General features: G+C 52.8%; 1 long non-coding RNA gene across 2 annotated transcripts in view; it reads right to left on the bottom strand.

Moving 5' to 3' along the window:
• Positions 1 to 17,609, bottom strand: part of LOC113606567 (uncharacterized) — a 32,912-nt gene that overhangs the window by 14,933 nt on the left and 370 nt on the right. Inside the window, exon 1 of one of the 2 annotated variants that reach the window (XR_003427608.1) lies at positions 771 to 788. The exons of the other annotated variant lie outside the window; for it this stretch is intronic. This is a non-coding gene — a long non-coding RNA (uncharacterized LOC113606567). Of the gene's footprint in view, positions 1 to 770; positions 789 to 17,609 lie in introns of those variants that run through there. 2 annotated transcript variants of the gene reach the window in all.

A 17,609-nucleotide genomic window follows, 5' to 3' on the forward strand; every position in this document is an offset into this window, starting at 1 on the left:
GCAAGCCTAAAGAAACTGTTAATAAACTGAAGTCAGCTGTATATAAAAATGTTAGACCTCTGATCATGCTGGGCTTAGAGCAGGATTTCAATGTCAGGAAACTGATGAATGTACTTCCCGATACAGGTTAAAGGAGAAAAAAAATCCATGATCACCTCAATAGTTGCAGAAGGAGGATCTGAGACAATCTAATACTCATTTGTGATTTTAAAAAAATCGCCTGGCAACCTAGGAGTAGAAGAACAACTTCTTGATCTGATAAAGGGCATTGTCTTCAAACGATATAGTAAAATTAACACCCATCAATTATAGGAGGAGAGAGACATTTGATTATATAACAAATTTTGGAATTATGCATGGCAAAAGATTCTATAAAGAAATACACACACATGGGACTTCCCTGGCGGTCCAGTGGTTGAGACATTGCGCTTCCACTGTGCAGACGTGGGTTCAATCCCTGGTAGGGAAACTGGGTTCCCGCAGGCCACGTAGTGTGGTCAAAAAAAAAAAAAAAATACAAGAAATACACACACAAACATGCACACAACAGACCAGAGAAAACATTTGCAAAGTATACAATAAAAAGTTCCTAATATACTAATTGCTCTTACAAATTACTGTACTAAGAAAAAACCACCTGATAGGAAAATGGGCTAACACTGCAAACCTTTTCTGGGCTGTACACCCTGCATTAATCAGGAATCTTTTGATTACATGGTACAGAAACCCAGTTCAAACCGACTTGTGCATGAGGGAATGTATTGGCTCACCTGGGCTTCCGGCATGGCTCAATCCAGGTGCTTCATCCATTTCTCTTTTCCTGTCTCAGTCCTGCTTTCCTGCACATGGCTTCATTCCCAGGCAGCCTCTCCTCAAATCCTGTCCACATTCTGCCAGCTTGGATTCCCCATGGAGAAGGGGACAGCAAAGACCTGCATGACCTCTCACTGCCCCCACCTCAGCCATTTGCCTGCCTGAATCAACTTCAGCTGCTAAGGACAGGCTGGCCCGCGAAGCCTGGGTTTCCAGCTTCCCCCAGACTGAGTGGGGAGAGAATCCCCAAAGGGAAACCAAGATACTCTCACCAGAAAAGTGGGGAGAGACCGGAGACTGCTGTGTAGGCAAAAGAGAGTGGGCCCATCGCAACCCCGTTTAGAAATTAAAACAAACAAAAAGGAAAGAAAGAGAAAAAGAAATTAAAACAGCTCTGGATCCCCTTCTGCTCAGAGAATTTCTTCTTCCACCAAATGATTTGAAACATCTATTACGTGCTTTAAAACACAGAGTACTTGCCCTCCTGGGGCGTCCAGACCTGGATTCTAATTAACTAATTGCACAAACACCATGGAAGCAAAACAAGAAAGGAGTTCCGGAGCCTGCCTGGGTCTGAGACCTGAAGAAAGGCGGGAGGGAGGCAGGAGAGCTCCAGGAGGAGAACCGACCAGTCGCTAAACCCCTGCGGTGGGCGGGAGCTCGGGGCCTGAGTCCCAGGATGGAAGCCTGTGGGCGGAGGGCGGAGGGCGGAGGGCGGAGGGCGGGCTGACAGGGCCTGGGCTATGCGGTCAGGAGCAGTTAGAGGGCCTTAATTAAGGCAATGACTGGGTCAGGTGTGGATACTAAAGGATTTCCTGGGCTGGCAGTCCATCACACAATTAAACATAGAGTTACCATATGACCTAACAATTCTTCTCCTAGGTTTATTCCCAAGAGAAATGAAAACATGTGTCTACGTGAAAAGCTGTACACGGGTGTTCACAGCAGCCTTACTCAGTCCCCAAAAGGTGGAAACAACCCAAATGTCCATCTGTGTATGAAGGGATAAACAAATTGTGATCCACCATTCAATGGGCTCCTACTCAGCCTTTAAAAGGAATGAGGGCCTCACACCTGCTACAACACGGATGCACCTTGAAGACATTAAGCTCAGTGAAAAGAGCCAGACACAGAAGGACAAATAATGCATGATCCCACTACCTGAGGTTCCCTAGAACAGGCAAACTCATAGAGACAGAAAGTGTATTAGCGCTTGCTTAGGGCTGGGGAGGGAGGGCTGGAGGGCTGCGGGCTAGAAGGCAGGAGGTTTTCTTTTTTTTTAAGTCTTTGGCTGCACCTCGCGGCATGTGGGATCTTAGTTGCCCGACCAGGGATCAAACCCGTGCCCCTTGCAGTGGAAGTGCAGAGTCTTAACCACGGGACCACCAGGGAAGTCCCAGGAGGTTTCCTTTTGAAGTGATGAAATGTTCCAAAAATTAACTGTGGTGATGGTTGCATGGCTGTGAATATACTAAAAACCACTGAACTGTACATTTTTTTTTCGGATTTTATTTTATTTTTTAAATGGTTGCGTTGGGTCTTCGTTGCTGCACATGGGCTTTCTCTAGTTGCAGCGAGCGGGGGCTACTCTGTTGCGGTGCGCGGGCTTCTCACTGCGGTGGCTTCCCTTGTGCAGCACGGGCTCTAGGCACGCGGGCTTCAGTAGTTGTAGCATGCGGGCTCAGTAGTTGTGGTGCACGGGCTTAGTTGCTCTGCGGCATGTGGGATCTTCCCGGACCAGGGCTCGAACCCGTGTCCCTGCATTGGCAGGCAGATGATTCTTAACCACTGCGCCACCAGGGAAGCCCTGCCCAGTTGTTTTAAATTATATGCACCATGTCTGTGTCCCCGCTATAAAGTTGGCCCCAAAGGGAGGAGGGCTGAGTGTTTTCCCTGGCTGCGTCCCTCCAGCCATGAAGCCCGCCTGGGCCTGGCTCAGCTGAACTCCCTGTGGTTTGCTAAATGAATGAAGGAGTGAACAAATGAGTGAGCGAGTGAGAGAGGAAAGAGGTGGGAGAAGCAGCTGGGCCTGGGTGGGTCCACCAAGTAGGCCTGTTGCCAAAGGGAAAGCTGGACATTCCCCAAGTGGCCGCTGGTTGGCAGCCTGGTGACACTGACAGTCAGGAGGGCTGGGAGCCAGAGGTGCGGGCAGGCTGGGCTGGGCGAGGTGGTGACGGAAAAGTGTGTGGCCCAGTGACAGGGATGCTGCCTGGCAGCCACCAGGCGGGGGCTTCCCTATGCCAGGCTGCATTCCAGGGTGAAGGGGGGCAACCAAAGGAAAAGTTGGCTGGAATGTTTTCCAGGAACAAGAACGGTCTGGAAACTACAAAACTCCAAAATGCCAGGGTCCAGATCCCATCTAAGCCACCTGCACAGGGTGGAACCCAGGGGCTTCAGAGAGAGGGTGGCCGGGCTCAGGCGGTAGGAGAACTCAGGCTTCGGGGCAACATTTCCTCCATACATACCCGTGGCCTTCCCGGAACTCAGCCAGCCTTGGGGAGAGGGGTGTGACCCAGGTCCAGGGCCAGACAGTCCACCAGCATCGCCAGCACCCAGTGCAGGCTACTGGGCTGATGGGAGAGAGGATGCAGACACCAGAGCCAGACCCACGATGGGGGCGTGGCAGGCAGGCAGGGTGCAGGGGCAACCCAGGAGGGCTCACAGCATGCTGTGATCGGGCCTGGAAGGGCCAGCTGGGTGACTGCGGGGAGAGCACAGAGCCATTCAGTATGCTCTGAGAGCTGTCTGGGGAAGATGGAAGGGGGCGAGGCCAGACCCTGTGGCCAGTGTGTCCCACCAGGAGTATCTGTCTGTTCTCATTCCTGCTGGGGACAGTGGGGATTCTGCAGCAGGGGCAGGACCCCAGCTGGTTGTGGGGCAGAGTGTAGAAAGAAGGCTCTGGCTTCCTTTGGTGAATAATTTTGGGGGTGTGATGGTGGGGCTCAGGTGGGACATCGGAAGGCTGGAAGGAGAGGGTGCTGCAGAGGGAAGCCATTACCGCAGGCCCTGGGGGCACTGGACGCAGGGTGCAGTGGAAGGGTGCTGAGAGGGGCCTGGTCAAGTGTCCAGGGTGGCCCCCCCTCAGGTCTTTGCACCCTGCCCTTCAGCCTCCAACCCACCTCTCCTGCCCTGTGGGCGACCAGGTCCTTCCTCACACAAGCCAACTGGGCCCAGCTTTATTTTCCAGACCCTATGAGGGTGACCAGGAAGCCCAGGACCCCTGTGGGGCTCCCTCTCTCCCAGCACCCAACACTGAGAACCCCCAGTGAGGGGAATTGGAGGACCAGCCATCATTGCTTACACTGCCACCCAGGGCCACTGCAGGGGTCACGCCTAGCAGCAGTGATTAGTTCTCTAGGAACACCCTGCACCCTGGGGGGGGCCACTTCCCACAACAGGTCCTGATGTCCAGGCTCAGCCCCAGAACCCGTCACCCCTGGAGGCCTGGTCACTGTGGGCTCTGCAGGCCGTCCCCTCCAGGGGGTCCACCAGGCCCCGGTCAGGGTCAGGGTCAGCTTGGACCCTAAAGCATTTTGTCTTCCCATCCATTTATCCTTCCAGCCAGTTAGTTGAGTTTCCAGCAACTCACAACCAGAAACATCTTCCCTGTTTCCAAGTATTAGAGTCGGCAGCGGCAGGAGCAGAGACAGGGCCCTGGGGCAGCGGTGAGCCCGCTTCAGGGGAACGTGCCGCTTCCCCTCTGATGAGGACACACAGGGGAGCACGCTCCCCAGGTGGTGTCTGCAAGACGCAGCGGAGGCTGAGGAAGGAGCAAGCCTGCTCGGCCGCTGTGCTCAGGCTCCCGCTTGGTGGAGCTCACGTTCATCCGTGATTCCGCGGGTGCTGGCAGCGGTCGTGCCCAGGAATTAAACAGTGGGTATGATGGGCACCACCCCCTGCATCTTAAGACTTCAAAATTTTTTATTGCGGTAAAATACAATAAAATCTAACACATAATATAGATATATAGTAAATGTAATAAATTATATATAATAAAATTCACCACTTCAGGTGTACAGTTCAGTGGTATTAAGCCTATTCATATGGTTGTGCAGCCGCCACCACCATCTCCAGATGACGCTTTTCATCTTCCTCAAGTGAAACTCTGTCCCCATTAAACACTAACTCCCCATCAACCCCCTCCCCAGCCCCTGGCAACCTCCATTCTGCTTTCTGTCTTTGTGAATCCGACTACGCTGGGTCCCTCATACTAGTGGATCCTACAGGATCGTTCTTTAGTCACTGGCTGATTTCACTGAACATCATGTCCTCAAGGTTCATCCGTGTTGCAGCAGGTATCAGAATTGCCTTCCTTTGTAAGACTGAATAATATTTCTTTACCTGGATGGACCACATTTTGTTTATCCATTCATCCATCCATGGACACTTGGGTTGTTTCCACCTTTTGGCTGTTGTGAATAGTGATGCTATGAACGTGAACGTACAAATATCTGTCCGAGCCCCTGTATTCAGTTCTTTTGGGAATATACCCAGGAGTGGACTTGCTGGATCACATGGTGATTCCACGTCTAACTTTTTGAGGTGCCTGTGTCTTAAGTCTTTAAGACTCTGGAATCCCCCACCTAACACAGAGGCCTCATAGTACCTTGGTGTCTTGGATTCAGGGTCAGCTCAGACCCTCATGTGCAGCGCTGGAGAGATCTGAGTGGTCTCCTCTCTCCTGAGTCCAGGCTTGGTCTGGAGTGTCAGGGAGGGGTCACCCACCCTTGACCTTTTTAGGGGATAAAAGTGAAGCAATGCCGTCACCGGCTGCCCACCCCCACTCCCTGAGGGGGCTCCTCTAAGCTGCCCCAGGACCCTCCCCCGGCATCCATGCCCTCATGAAGTCCTCTCCCCTGAGTGCAGACTGGACTCAGTGACTTGCCTCTGACAAATAGAAGGTGACAAAGTGACGGGACATCCCTTGTGAGATTGGAGATTAAAGACTGTGGCTGCCATCTTGCTCAGGCCCCAAGGAAGGAGCCGCTGTGTCCAGCCAGCAACCAGCAAGGACCTAAGGATGTGACAGCCATGGGGGCCTGGAAGCTCCCTCCCAGGGCTTTCTCCATCAGCTGCAGGTTCTCTTGCAAATACACCGCCCAGCCCTCCTCGTTTCCCCAGCCTCTGTCATCCCCAAACTCCCAGGAGCCATTCCAGCAGCATGTGAGGACAGATTTCAGGCATCTTTGCCAGGATTTGGAAAACGCCCCACATCAATAACTCCCCCCTCCCCAGCCCAGTTCCACTCCCCACTCCAGATCCTGAATATCCACTGTCCCTTCTCCGGGGTCCTGCGGGTGCAAGCCTGCTTGGCCACAGCTACCTGGAGAATAAGCCATCGCCGCCCACAGTCAGGTCACAAGAGAGTCACCCGTCATGACTTGTCAGGGGCCTGGAGGGGAGGCGGGCAGATCTTGGAAAGGACATCTGCCTCAGGTGAGGTCTGCACAGCCCGGGCAGCAGGAGGCTGGTCTCCTCCAACCAGGTTTGTGGCCACTTCTGCTGCCAGCAGTTTCGGGGGGATCTGAGTTCCGGGGCTGGGGGCTTCCACCCTGATACCCCGTCTGGGTCATGGGGTCCACCCTCTACTATGGATCTTGACATTGGCCCAGGAGATGGCGAAGCACAACCATCCTTTCCTTTTCCCCACCACCCCAGGATCGAGTCTTTGGCCCAACTTCCAGCAAACCTGCCCTCCAGCTTTAGGGGCTGTGACTCCACGTGCTGCATGGTGGCTGTGTGAATGTCTTGGGGCTGCCACAGCGGGTACACAGCCTGGGTGGCTTAAACTACAGCGTCTTATCAACTCACAGTCCTGACGCTGGATGCCTGAGATCAAGGCGTCAGCAGGCTGGCTCCTCCTGAGGACTCTCCTGGGTGTGTCGCCTTCTCCCTGTGTCCTTACATGGTCGTCTCTCTGTGTGTGTCTGTGTCCTAATCTCCTCTTCTTATAAGGACATCAGTCAGATTGGATTAGTGCACACTCTAATGGCCTCATTTTACCTTAATTACTTCTGTAAAAGCCCTATCTCTAAATGCAGTCTCATCACAAGGTGCTAGGGTTTAGGACTTCAACATACACATTTTAGGGGGGATGCAATTCAGCTGGTAACAGGGGCCCCTGGCTCTCACTGCAGCCCTGAATTGCTACTGGATGACCTGAACTTTCTTCAAGGCCTCAGGCTGGTCAATGTCTGATCCTTAAAATTTCTGTTGCCCCCATATCTCTCCAACGCCAGAGACAAAGCTTGCCTAGGCCAGTCCACTCCAGGCGAGCAGCCGTCACAACCCTATCACCAGCGGCCCCTGAGGGATGGGAATTGTGGGTAAACCCCAGCTTCCTTGCCCCAGGGTTCCACCAATTCCCACTTCTCAGGGTTTGAATCCATCACTCAGAGAAGCCATCAGATTTTTCTGCAGGAAGTCCGTGGCACAGATGGGCAGGCACAAGTGAGCTCTGGGGCCGGCCGGAGGAGTGGGTGACACAAGAACAGGGGAAAAAAAAAAAAAAAAAGAACAGGGCAAGCCAGTTGACGAAAGCCAGCCAGGCCAGCCTGTGGGCCGTCTGTGCATCACTGGGAGAAGACTCAGTCCTGGGGGCACAGGGGAGCCATCGAAGGTTGTAAGGACACGATATGGTGGGAAGAAGTGAGAACAACCCATATGTGCTTGTGCTTCTGGGCAAGTCCGACTCAAGCAAAATTCCAGGCTTAACTGCCTACATCCTGGCCCCCAGCCTTGAGGGACCCCTCCCTGTCCTTCCCAGCCTCCTTGTCACACACCCCCGCTCCCTGGTCCCATCTGGCCTGGCTCATTCTTCAGGAGCCCTGGGGGCCGTGCCTCTTCTGCTCCCACCTCACCTGTGCTCCGCATCCTGCCCTGATATCCCAGATGGGGGCCTGGGCTTGTCTGCCCCCATCACCCTGAGCTCCTGGGTCAGGGGCCGCCTGCCATACTGCCCCTCTGTGCCCAAGCACCACCTGTCCACCTGTCCCCTGGCCTCCCGGGCAATGCTGCCCAGCCCCCAAGCCCGCTGCTTGTCGCTGACCCAAGCCTGGCCCCATCCAGGCTGGTGGCCCTCGGGCCCCTTCCTGCTGCTGCCGTCCCTCTACGTGGCTTGTTTTGATTGAGCCGCGCTGGATGCCACCTAATGTGACGTTGCTCAGCCTAACAACCTTGATGGTGGCTCAGGGCGAGAGGCAGCTGGCGAGACAAGAGGCCAGGACTCAGAGGGTGGGGGTCACTCGGGGAGAGAACGACGGCCGTGGGGGGAGGATGCTGCACCCCTCAGTCCAGCCCTGCTTTGTGCAAGCCGGGACCAGGGCCCCTCCCCAGGACAGGCTGCAGGGGGCTGAAGGCCCTGGACCGGCCACTTCACCTCCAGAGCCTCGGGCTCCCCATCTATAAAATGGAAGTGGGGACCCCAGCCCTGCACAGAGACTGGTTTCCAGGCCCAGTGTCCCATTTGGTCAAGACGTGGGCTCTGGGCTTCCACCACCCCCACCCTCGGCTAAGGGTCCTCGGCAGGCTTGAGTTCTTCCGTTTACCTTTTCTGAAAGAGGCCAGATGCCCCCTCACCACCCACTGGTTGGGAGAATTCAGAGGGCGTGTAGGTGGGGCTGGCCCTGAGCCTGATCTGCGGAGGAGCCGGGTAAACACTGGCGGGTGAGCTGACGCTCCCAGGAGATGGGCAGTGAGTGGGGACAGGTCCTGGGTGCCCCAGAGGCTGTCTAGACTTGGGGATCGCTGTGGCTGGTCATGGGGGGCCTGGCCTCTCCCTGTCCCCGGCTCCCCAACACCTTTGAGCACGCCACCTGCCCTCTGGGGGTGGGGTCTGGGCACGGCCCATGTGCACAGTGGCCACCAGAGCCTCAGTTTATCTTGAAGACACAGATGGAGGCTGGAGGGGAGTTTGGTGGCGGGGTGGGGGGTCCCTGTCAGCAGGAGAGTGGCCATGGCGTCCAAGAGGCAGAGGAGGCCCGCGTGAGGGGCAGTCTTAGCCGGATGGGGTGGGGCTCGTGGTTGTGTGAGCGGATGCGCTTGGAGTGGGGCTCAGTAGTGACCAGCCAGGACCATGGCAGTGGAGCCCAGGAAGGCTGCTGAGGCCTGAGAGCAGCAGGGCCAGTGAAGGCCACCTGCAGGAGTTTCTTTGTGACCGCCTGGAGGGGTGGGATAGGGAGGGTGGGAGGGAGGGAGACGCAAGACGGAAGAGATATGGGAACATATGTATATGTATAACTGATTCACTTTGTTATAAAGCAGAAACTAACACACCATTGTAAAGCAATTATACCCCAATAAAGATGTTAAAAAAAAAAAAAAATCAAGATCAGGGGAGGAGGAGCCGGCTGGTCAGGAAGGAATGACAATGAACACCTGGGAGGAGGGACCTCGGCTCTGAGCTGCCCCAGCAGGAAGGGTCCACCCCATCCCAGACACAATTCCACCAGCTGTGACCCAGCACCCTTTTGCTTTACTTTAAGAAAATACTGAGAGTTCCCTGGTGGCCTAGTAGTTAGGATACCGGGTTTTCACGGCTGTAGCTTGGGTTCAATCCCTGGTCAGGGAACTGAGATCCCGAAAGGGTAGAGTCCTAACCACTAGACCACCAGGGAATTCCCACAGCAGAAACCCTTAAATCCTGCTAGTGGTACTAAAAATCGGCATAATAATTTCAAATAGCAATGGGCCAATATCTAGGGAAATAGCATTATGTCTATTTTAAAAATTGAATGTGTAGTTAAAAGCCTTCCTACAAAAAGACAGCTCCAGGCCCAGATGCTTCACCAGTGAATTCCACCAACATCTAAGGAAGTAATAATGCCAATTTTATACAGACTTCCAGAAAACAGAAGAGGAAGGAGTACTTTCCAGCTCATTTTATGAGGCCAGTATCATCCTGATACCAAAGCCAGACAACTTTATTACAAGAAAATAAAATTACACACTAAAATCCTTAATGAACACAGATGCAAAAATCCTTAATAAAATGTTAGCAAATCTAACCCAGAAATATATAAAAAGAATAATATTTTTGACCAAGTGAAATGTATCCCAGGAATGCAAGGTTGGTAAACATTTGAAAATCAGTATAATTCAGCACAGCAATAGACTAAGAAAGACAAATCACAAGATAATCTCATAAAAAAGAAAAGACATCTGGGCTTCCCTGGTGGCGCAGTGGTTGGGAGTCCGCCTGCCGGTGCAGGGGACGCAGGTTCATGCCCCGGTCCGGGAAGATCCCACATGCCGCGGAGCGGCTGGGCCCGTGAGCCATGGCTGCTGAGCCTGCGCGTCCGCAGCCTGTGCTCCGTGGCGGGAGAGGCCACAGCAGTGGGGGGCCCGCGTGCAGAAAAAAAAAAAAAGAATAAATAAAGAAAGTAGGAGAGTGACTTCCCTGGTGGTGCAGTGGTTAAGAATCTGCCTGCCAATGCAGGGGACACGGGTTCGAGCCCTGGTCCAGGAAGATCCCACATGCCACGGAGCAACTAAGCCCGTGCACCACAACTACTGAGCCTGCGCTCTAGAGCTCGCAAGCCACAACTACTGAGCCCACGTGCCACAACTACTGAGCCCGTGTGCCTAGAGCCCATGCTCCACAAGAAGAGAAGCCACCGCAATGAGAAGCCTGCGCACTGCAATGAGTAGCCCCCACTCGCCGCAACTAGAGAAAGCCCATGCACAGCAGCAAAGACCCAACGTAGCCAAATATAAATAAGTAAAAAATTTATAAAATTAAAAAAAAAAGAAAGTAGGAGAGCAAGCCATTGAACGGGAGAAAATATTTACAAAACATGTATCTGGTGAAGGTCTTGTATTGGAATGTATAAGTAATTTTTTGAAAAGCCAATTTTTTTTTTTTTTTTTTTTTTTGCAGTACGTGGGCCTCTCACTGTTGTGGCCTCTCCGGTTGCAGAGCACAGGTTCTGGACGCGCAGGCTCAGCGGCCATGGCTCACGGGCCCAGCCGCTCCACGGCATGTGGGATCTTCCCGGACCGGGGCACGAACCCGCGTCCCCTGCATTGGCAGGCGGACTCTCAACCACTGCGCCACCAGGGAAGCCCTAAAAAGCCAGTTTTTAATCAGCAATAGATTTGAACAGGTGATTCATAAAAGAAGACATACAGACAGCAAAGAATCACATGAAGAGATGTTGACCATCATTAGTTTTTGGGGAAATGCAAACCAAAACCACAATGAGATACCACTATAAATGTAGTGGAATGGCTAAAAAATCAGAATCAACAACCAAAAATCCTGAAGATCCCGAGAGAGCCGAGGGATCGAGGCGGGGAGGGGGGACGCAGGACGGTGCAGCTGCTCAGAACAAGAGCTTGGTCAAGGGCCTGGGAACCACAGTCCCACTCCGAGGTGTTTCCTCAGGAGAAAGGAAAACACGTGTCCACACAAAGATCTGCACACAACTGTTCAGAGCAGAAGCGTTCACTATGCCAAAAGCTGGGAACAGCCCAAATGTCCACCAACTGGACGAACCACCAAACCTCGGGCCACCCATCCGGGGGAGCAGGACTCAGCAATCAACAGAAGGAACCATTATTACAAGCTGCATCACGGATGGATCTCAGAAGCTTCGCAGTAAGTGAGAAGCCAGGTACAAAAGGCTACATAATCCATTTGTATGTATTCTGGGAAAGGCAGATCTATAGGCAGAGAAATCAGGTGGGTGATGGCCAGGGGCCTGCGGGGGGAGGACAGACTACACGGGGTCCTGAGGGAATTTGGGGGCAACAAAAATGTTCTGTATCTTGTCTGTGGTGGTTACATGACTATATATTTGTCGAAACTCATTCAATTGTACATTTTTCAAGAGTATATCATGTCTCAGTAAACCTGACTTTTAACACATGCTATGAAATTAATACATATGTGCATTTGAAAATAAAATACGGTGTTAGTGAGTGTATGTACGGGAACTCTTAAACCCTGCTGCTGGGACCGTGAATGGGCTCATCATTTCCAAAAACAATTGGTCAATATCTAGTGAGGCTGAAGATGTGAAGATGTGCACCCCCTGATAGCACAGCAGTTCACAGCACCCCTCCCCGGGAGAGACCCTGCCCCCTGCATGCACCAAAGGCTTGTCCCGAAATGTTCCTTGCAGCTCTATTGTCATGGTCAAAACAAGAAAGGAAAAGAGGAACAGGGAGGGGCTTCCCTGGTGGCGCAGTGGTTGAGAGTCCGCCTGCCGATGCCCCGGTCCGGGAGGATCCCGCGTGCCGCGGAGCGGCTGGGCCCGTGAGCCATGGCCGCTGAGAAGGCGCGTGCGGAGCCTGTGCTCCGCAACGGGAGGGGCCACAGCAGTGAGAGGCCCGCGTACCACAACAGAAACATGAACAAAGCAGGTGGGTTTTCCCTGGACGCTGGAATATCATGCAGTTAAATAATCAAGGGATCAGGGTGGTAAGGGTTACATTAGGAGTTTGGGGCCAACAGTACCACCCATAGAAAAGGCACTATATAAAAGAAACAACGAGGGCCTCCTGCATAGCACAGGGAGCTATATTCAGTATCTTGTAATAACTTACAATGGAAAGGAATCTGAAAAAGCATATAACTGAATCACTTTGCTGTACACCTGAAACTAGCACAACGCTGTAAACCAACTATACTTCAAAAATAAATTTCTTTTCAAATAAACAAACCAGAGCCACCTGGGTCAGCATAAACGCAGCCCGAAAGCACATTGCTGAGCAGAAGAGCAGATATATCAGACCCGGTGCGTTAAGAACATGCCACGGAATTGTAAATCAACTATACTTCAATAAAAAAAGAAAAAAAAAGAACATGCCGTGGATATCATGAATCATTCCTACATTCGTTTAACAGAAGTATGAAAAACTGAGAGAGAAACACCCAATTCAAGGCAGTGGGAGTTCTGCGGGGAGGGTTGGGCAAGGTCTGGGAACAGCCAGGACTTTAAGAAGAAACTATCTACAGTAGCCACATTCTTCACTCTATCTCCTCACCTGCTGTATTTTCTTCACAGCCCTCAACAGAACCTCACGTTGCAGTAGGAATACACCGATCTGTTGGGTCGTGTATCGTCTGCCTCCTTCTGCTAAGATGTCAGCTGCCCTCTGTCTCCCAGCACCCAGAACAGTGCCTGTCACATTGCAGGGGCTCAATCGATGTTTGAATCGGTCTTGATTTGCACTGTTCAGCATTATCCCGACATCCTGGCACCCCAACCAGAGACGGGCCCTCCCACCTGCTTCTGACCCCTTCCGCCCCCCTTCAATCCAGAGGCATAATGATCTGCATTCACACCGCAGTTGGGGACATTTTGGTGGGGGGAGGGGTGGGTGGGCGGCCGGGGGGGGGGGGGTGGGGGCTGTTATTACATTTCCTTATTTATACAGTCTCTTGGCGTTTTTAGAGGGCGCCGCCCAACAGAAATATTACGCAGCACAACTGTGAACCAACGAGTCATTTCAAATATTTTGTATCCACATTTAAAAAGGAAAGGGGGGACTTCTCTGGTGGCACAGTGGTTAAGAATCCACCTGCCAATGCAGAGGACATGAGTTTGAGCCCTGGCCCGGGAAGATTCCACATGCCGTGGAGCAACTAAGCCCAGGCTCCACAACTACTGAGGCTGCACTCTAGAGCCCGCGAGCCACAACTACTGAGCCCATGTGCCACAACTACTGAAGCCCACGTGCCTAGAGCCCGTGCTCCACAACAAGAGAAGCCACCGCAGTGAGAAGCCCACGCACCGCAACAAAGAGTAGCCCCTGCTCACCGCAACTAGAGAAAGCCCACGCACGGCAATGAAGACCCAATGCAGCCAAAAATAAATAAACAAAATAAATAAAATTTTTTTAAAAAGGAAAAGGAACAGGTGAAATTAACTTTAGTAATACCTTTTATTTAAACCAATTTGTCAGGAAGAGGATCCCTTCAACATGTGACCAGCACACATAATTCATGATACTTTACGTTCTGTTTTTTTGTTTGTTTGTTTTTTTTTTTGCTGTACGCGGGCCTCTCACTGTTGTGGCCTCCCCCGTTGTGGAGCACAGGCTCCGGACGCGCAGGCTCAGCGGCCATGGCTCACGGGCCCAGCCGCTCCGCGGCATGTGGGATCTTCCCGGACCGGGGCACAAACCCGTGTCCCCTGCATCGGCTGGCGGACTCTCAACCACTGCGCCACCAGGGAAGCCCTACGTTCTGTTTTTGTACTAAGCCTTCAAAATCCAGTATCTTCTTGACTGGCATGGCACCCGCTCCATGCTGGGTGGCTCAACCTCGAGCTTCTTAAGAAGAGCTGTGTGGGAAGTAAGAGTCCTCTGGTGTCTGGAAATGTCCTGTTCTGCCCTAGCACCTGCAGCACGACCTGGAGGATGGTGGGCCTGGAGAGAGGATGTGAGGTGAGAAGTCCTGTCCCTGGGAATGTGGCTCGCTTGGCTGCTGGCGACAGGTCTTATGCCACGCTGAGCAGTGTCCTCTCCGGGAGACCTACGTTCACAGTAGGTCAGTATCTTCTCTTTATTCTGTATCTTCTCTTTATTCTGATGACTTTGAAACTTCATGATGATGCAACGTGGTGGAGTTTTTGAATCCGTTAGCTGGTTTGCTGTTTTTACTGTGCTGGCCGCATGGAGGCTTTTCCACTACAGAGGTTCTGGGAAGAGCTCTGTATTATTTGTTCACAGTTGTCTCCTCCTCCTCTGATCTCATTTTGGAAACTCTGTCCCTCAAGTGCTAGGCTTTCTGCACAGATCCTCCACCATCTCTTATCTTCGCTTTCCTAGTTTCTGTCTCTCAGATTTTTGTTCTTTCTTCTGTGAGATTTCCTCAACTCATTCTTTCAATCCTTCTATTAAATTTTTAAGTTTTTAGATTCTGTTTTTAAATTTCACAAGGACTCTTTCATTATTAGCTGGTCTCTGCATTAGCTCTGTTTCATCCAGTGTCCTCTTTTCCATTGGTTCTCAGTCTCTCAAGAATGTCTGAGAGAGGCACCAGGATGCAGCTTAGTGCCCATTCGCTGGGGCTTTGGGTTGTTCCCTTTTCTGATTCCTATAGCCTGTGAATGGTTGAGTAAAGTCTGACATATCCACACAATAGAATACTAAGTGCCCAGGTACCATGGTGTTGAGAAGACCTCTTACTAAGATGGGGAAATGCTTATGTTACCAGCTATGCTGGGAAAGCTGGACACAAAACTCTATCAAAAGCAACAGTAGGGGACTTCCCTGGTGGCGCAGTGGTTAAGAATCTGCCTGCGAACGCAGGATACACAGGTTCAAGCCCTGGTCCAGGAAGATCCCACATGCTGCGGAGCAACTAAGCCTGTGTGCCACAACTACTGAGCCTGCTCTCTAGAGCCTGCGAGCCACAACTACTGAAGCCCACGCGCCTAGAGCCCGTGCTCCGCAACAAGAGAAGCCACCGCAATGAGAAGCCCGTGCACCACAACAAAGAGTAGCCCCAGCTCTCAGCAACTAGAGAAAACCTGTGTGCAGCAGCGAAGACCCAATGCAGCCAAAAACTAAATAAATGAATAAATAATAAATTAAAAAAAAAAAAAGAATCTGCCTGCCAGTGCAGGGGACATGGGTTCGAGCCCTGGTCCAGGAAGATCCCACATGCCGCGGAGCAAATAAGCCCATGCGCCACAACTACTGAGCCCGCGTGCCACAACTACTGAAGCCCTCGCACCTAGAGCCCGTGCTCCGCAACAAGAGAAGCCACTGCAATAAGAAGCCCGTGCACCGCAACGAAGAGTAGCCCCTGCTCACCGCAACTTGAGAAAGCCCGCACGCAGCAATGAAGACCCAACGCAGCCAAAAACAATTAATTAATTTAAAAAAAGCAACAGTAAAGAGACCTGAAAGGAACCACCCTGCGACATTAACAGCAGCTCTGTCTGGGGGCACCATCTCTTTTCCCCCTGAATCCTTTCCTGCAGCTCCACATTTTCTGGGTCCTGATGCACCGGGGGGTCCCTCTGCCCTGGGTTTCTGCCCAGCACCACCCAATCTGGCCACCTCTTTCTTGGCCACTTATCAACATCTCCCGCCCAGAACTCGATGCTGGGGTGTCTGGTTCTCCCTGCCAGGCTTTGTGCACAGTACCAGTTCATGACACTCAGCCAGATGCCTGAATTGAGCTCTGCTGGTGTACTCTTCAGAGCCCACAGCGCAGACACACGGAACAGCACTCCTGTGGCTGTGGAGGGCAGCCCCCAACCCCGGCCTGCCCTGGCACACAGGAGCCAGCACACCTCCAGGGTGCCACCCCCATCGGGACCCTCAGGGACGCAGTGATGGACAGACCCCTTCCTCACTTCCCAGACCTCCAATGCTCCGTGGGAAGGCCCAGCCCCCTTCATTCCCAGTTTCTGCTCTATTTATGTCTTATGAATTCAGTTATGTAAATAAAGGTGGCCCAGCCCAGGAAGGCACCCCCTCCTCCATCTCTTCCCTCTCCCTCCCGCTTCTGCTCCCCACTGTGTCCACACATTTCAAGTATGCCCCCCCCATTTCATACATTTATGAATAAACTCTACATTTATTCTTTCACATCTCTTCCTGCTAGAACCCAACTCGGGCCACCCAGCCCCTCCCCCAGACGGCTGGGCCTCCACCCAACCAGAATTTCCTCAGGAAAATAAGTTCCAGAGAGGGAAGGGCCTCTCTGAAGGTCACACAGCAGGATGACCTTCCCAGCTCCTCGGATTTATCCCACCTCTGGGAAGAACCTGCAGCTTCTCCCCTGAGCCTCACAGCCACCCAGCGTGGTGTCAGTGACCCTGCTCACAGGCAGGAGCCCACCCGGATCACAAGCAAGACCCCAAGATCACAGCTGTAGGGAGAGTAGGGGGCACCTACGCAGATCTCTGTTGCCCGTACGGGTGCCCTGCCCCAAGAGAAGTGGGAGGAGAGCTGGAAGAGGGGTGCAAGGGAAGGGGGGAGGAGGATCTCGGAAGGCTCCCCTCCCCCAGCACCTGCATCCAGCACCAGCGCGTTTGGCCCTATGCGAGCAGCCCAGACTTTCTGACCTTTGCTTCTGACCTTTGTCTTCTGGCGACTGCCTGAACCAAAACAGGCTGCTCTGGGGACAGGGTTCCAGGTGGGCTGGTAAGAATGGGGGTCTGGAGGGCACCCCCAGAAATGCCCCTCCTCCTGAGCCTTCAGACAGTGGCAGGGCAGGTTACCAAGCACCAGCTACCTGTGGGTATGTCACAGGGTGCTGGGACCAACTTCAGCTCTGCTCTGGGGGCTGGAGGGAGGGGGGAGCCATGGGTAGGGGAGAACCACAGGTTCCAATGTCCCCCAAAACAGCAGTAGGGAGAAGGGCCCCAAAGACAAAGGACAGCATCTAACAAAAGAGCTGACCCAGTGGGCCAGGGAGGGCATCCCAGGGTGATGGTGGCCAGACAGTGGTTGACAGTGGAGAGGTAGCCCAGACAGATTCCAGAGAAATGCGAGAGGGAGAATCAGGATTTGGTGATGCACTGGAGACCTCAAGATCCCTGCCAGGAGTCCAGCAGGTGGGTGGGCAGAGGAAGTACATTCAGGAGATGGGAACGGGTCAGGGGAGAGGGGTCCTGGTGGGGTCCTGGGCATCTGGCAGTGGGAACATTAGGAACTGTCCAAGGGAAAGTGGAGGGGAATGCAGAGAGAAGGAGGTGGGAACGCCAGCCTGGAAGCCAGAGCCATGGGAGAACTTTCCAGAAGGAGGGCATGACCATCCATGTCCCCAGATACTGAAAGGCCAGGAAAGATGAGGCCCCAAAGTGTGCATGAGATTTGGTGACCCTGCGGTC

This window comes from Aethalodelphis obliquidens, unplaced genomic scaffold, assembly GCF_003676395.1.
Source record: "Aethalodelphis obliquidens isolate GAN/ISIS:26980383/991018 unplaced genomic scaffold, ASM367639v1 scaffold44, whole genome shotgun sequence".
Classification (NCBI taxonomy): domain Eukaryota; kingdom Metazoa; phylum Chordata; class Mammalia; order Artiodactyla; family Delphinidae; genus Aethalodelphis; species Aethalodelphis obliquidens.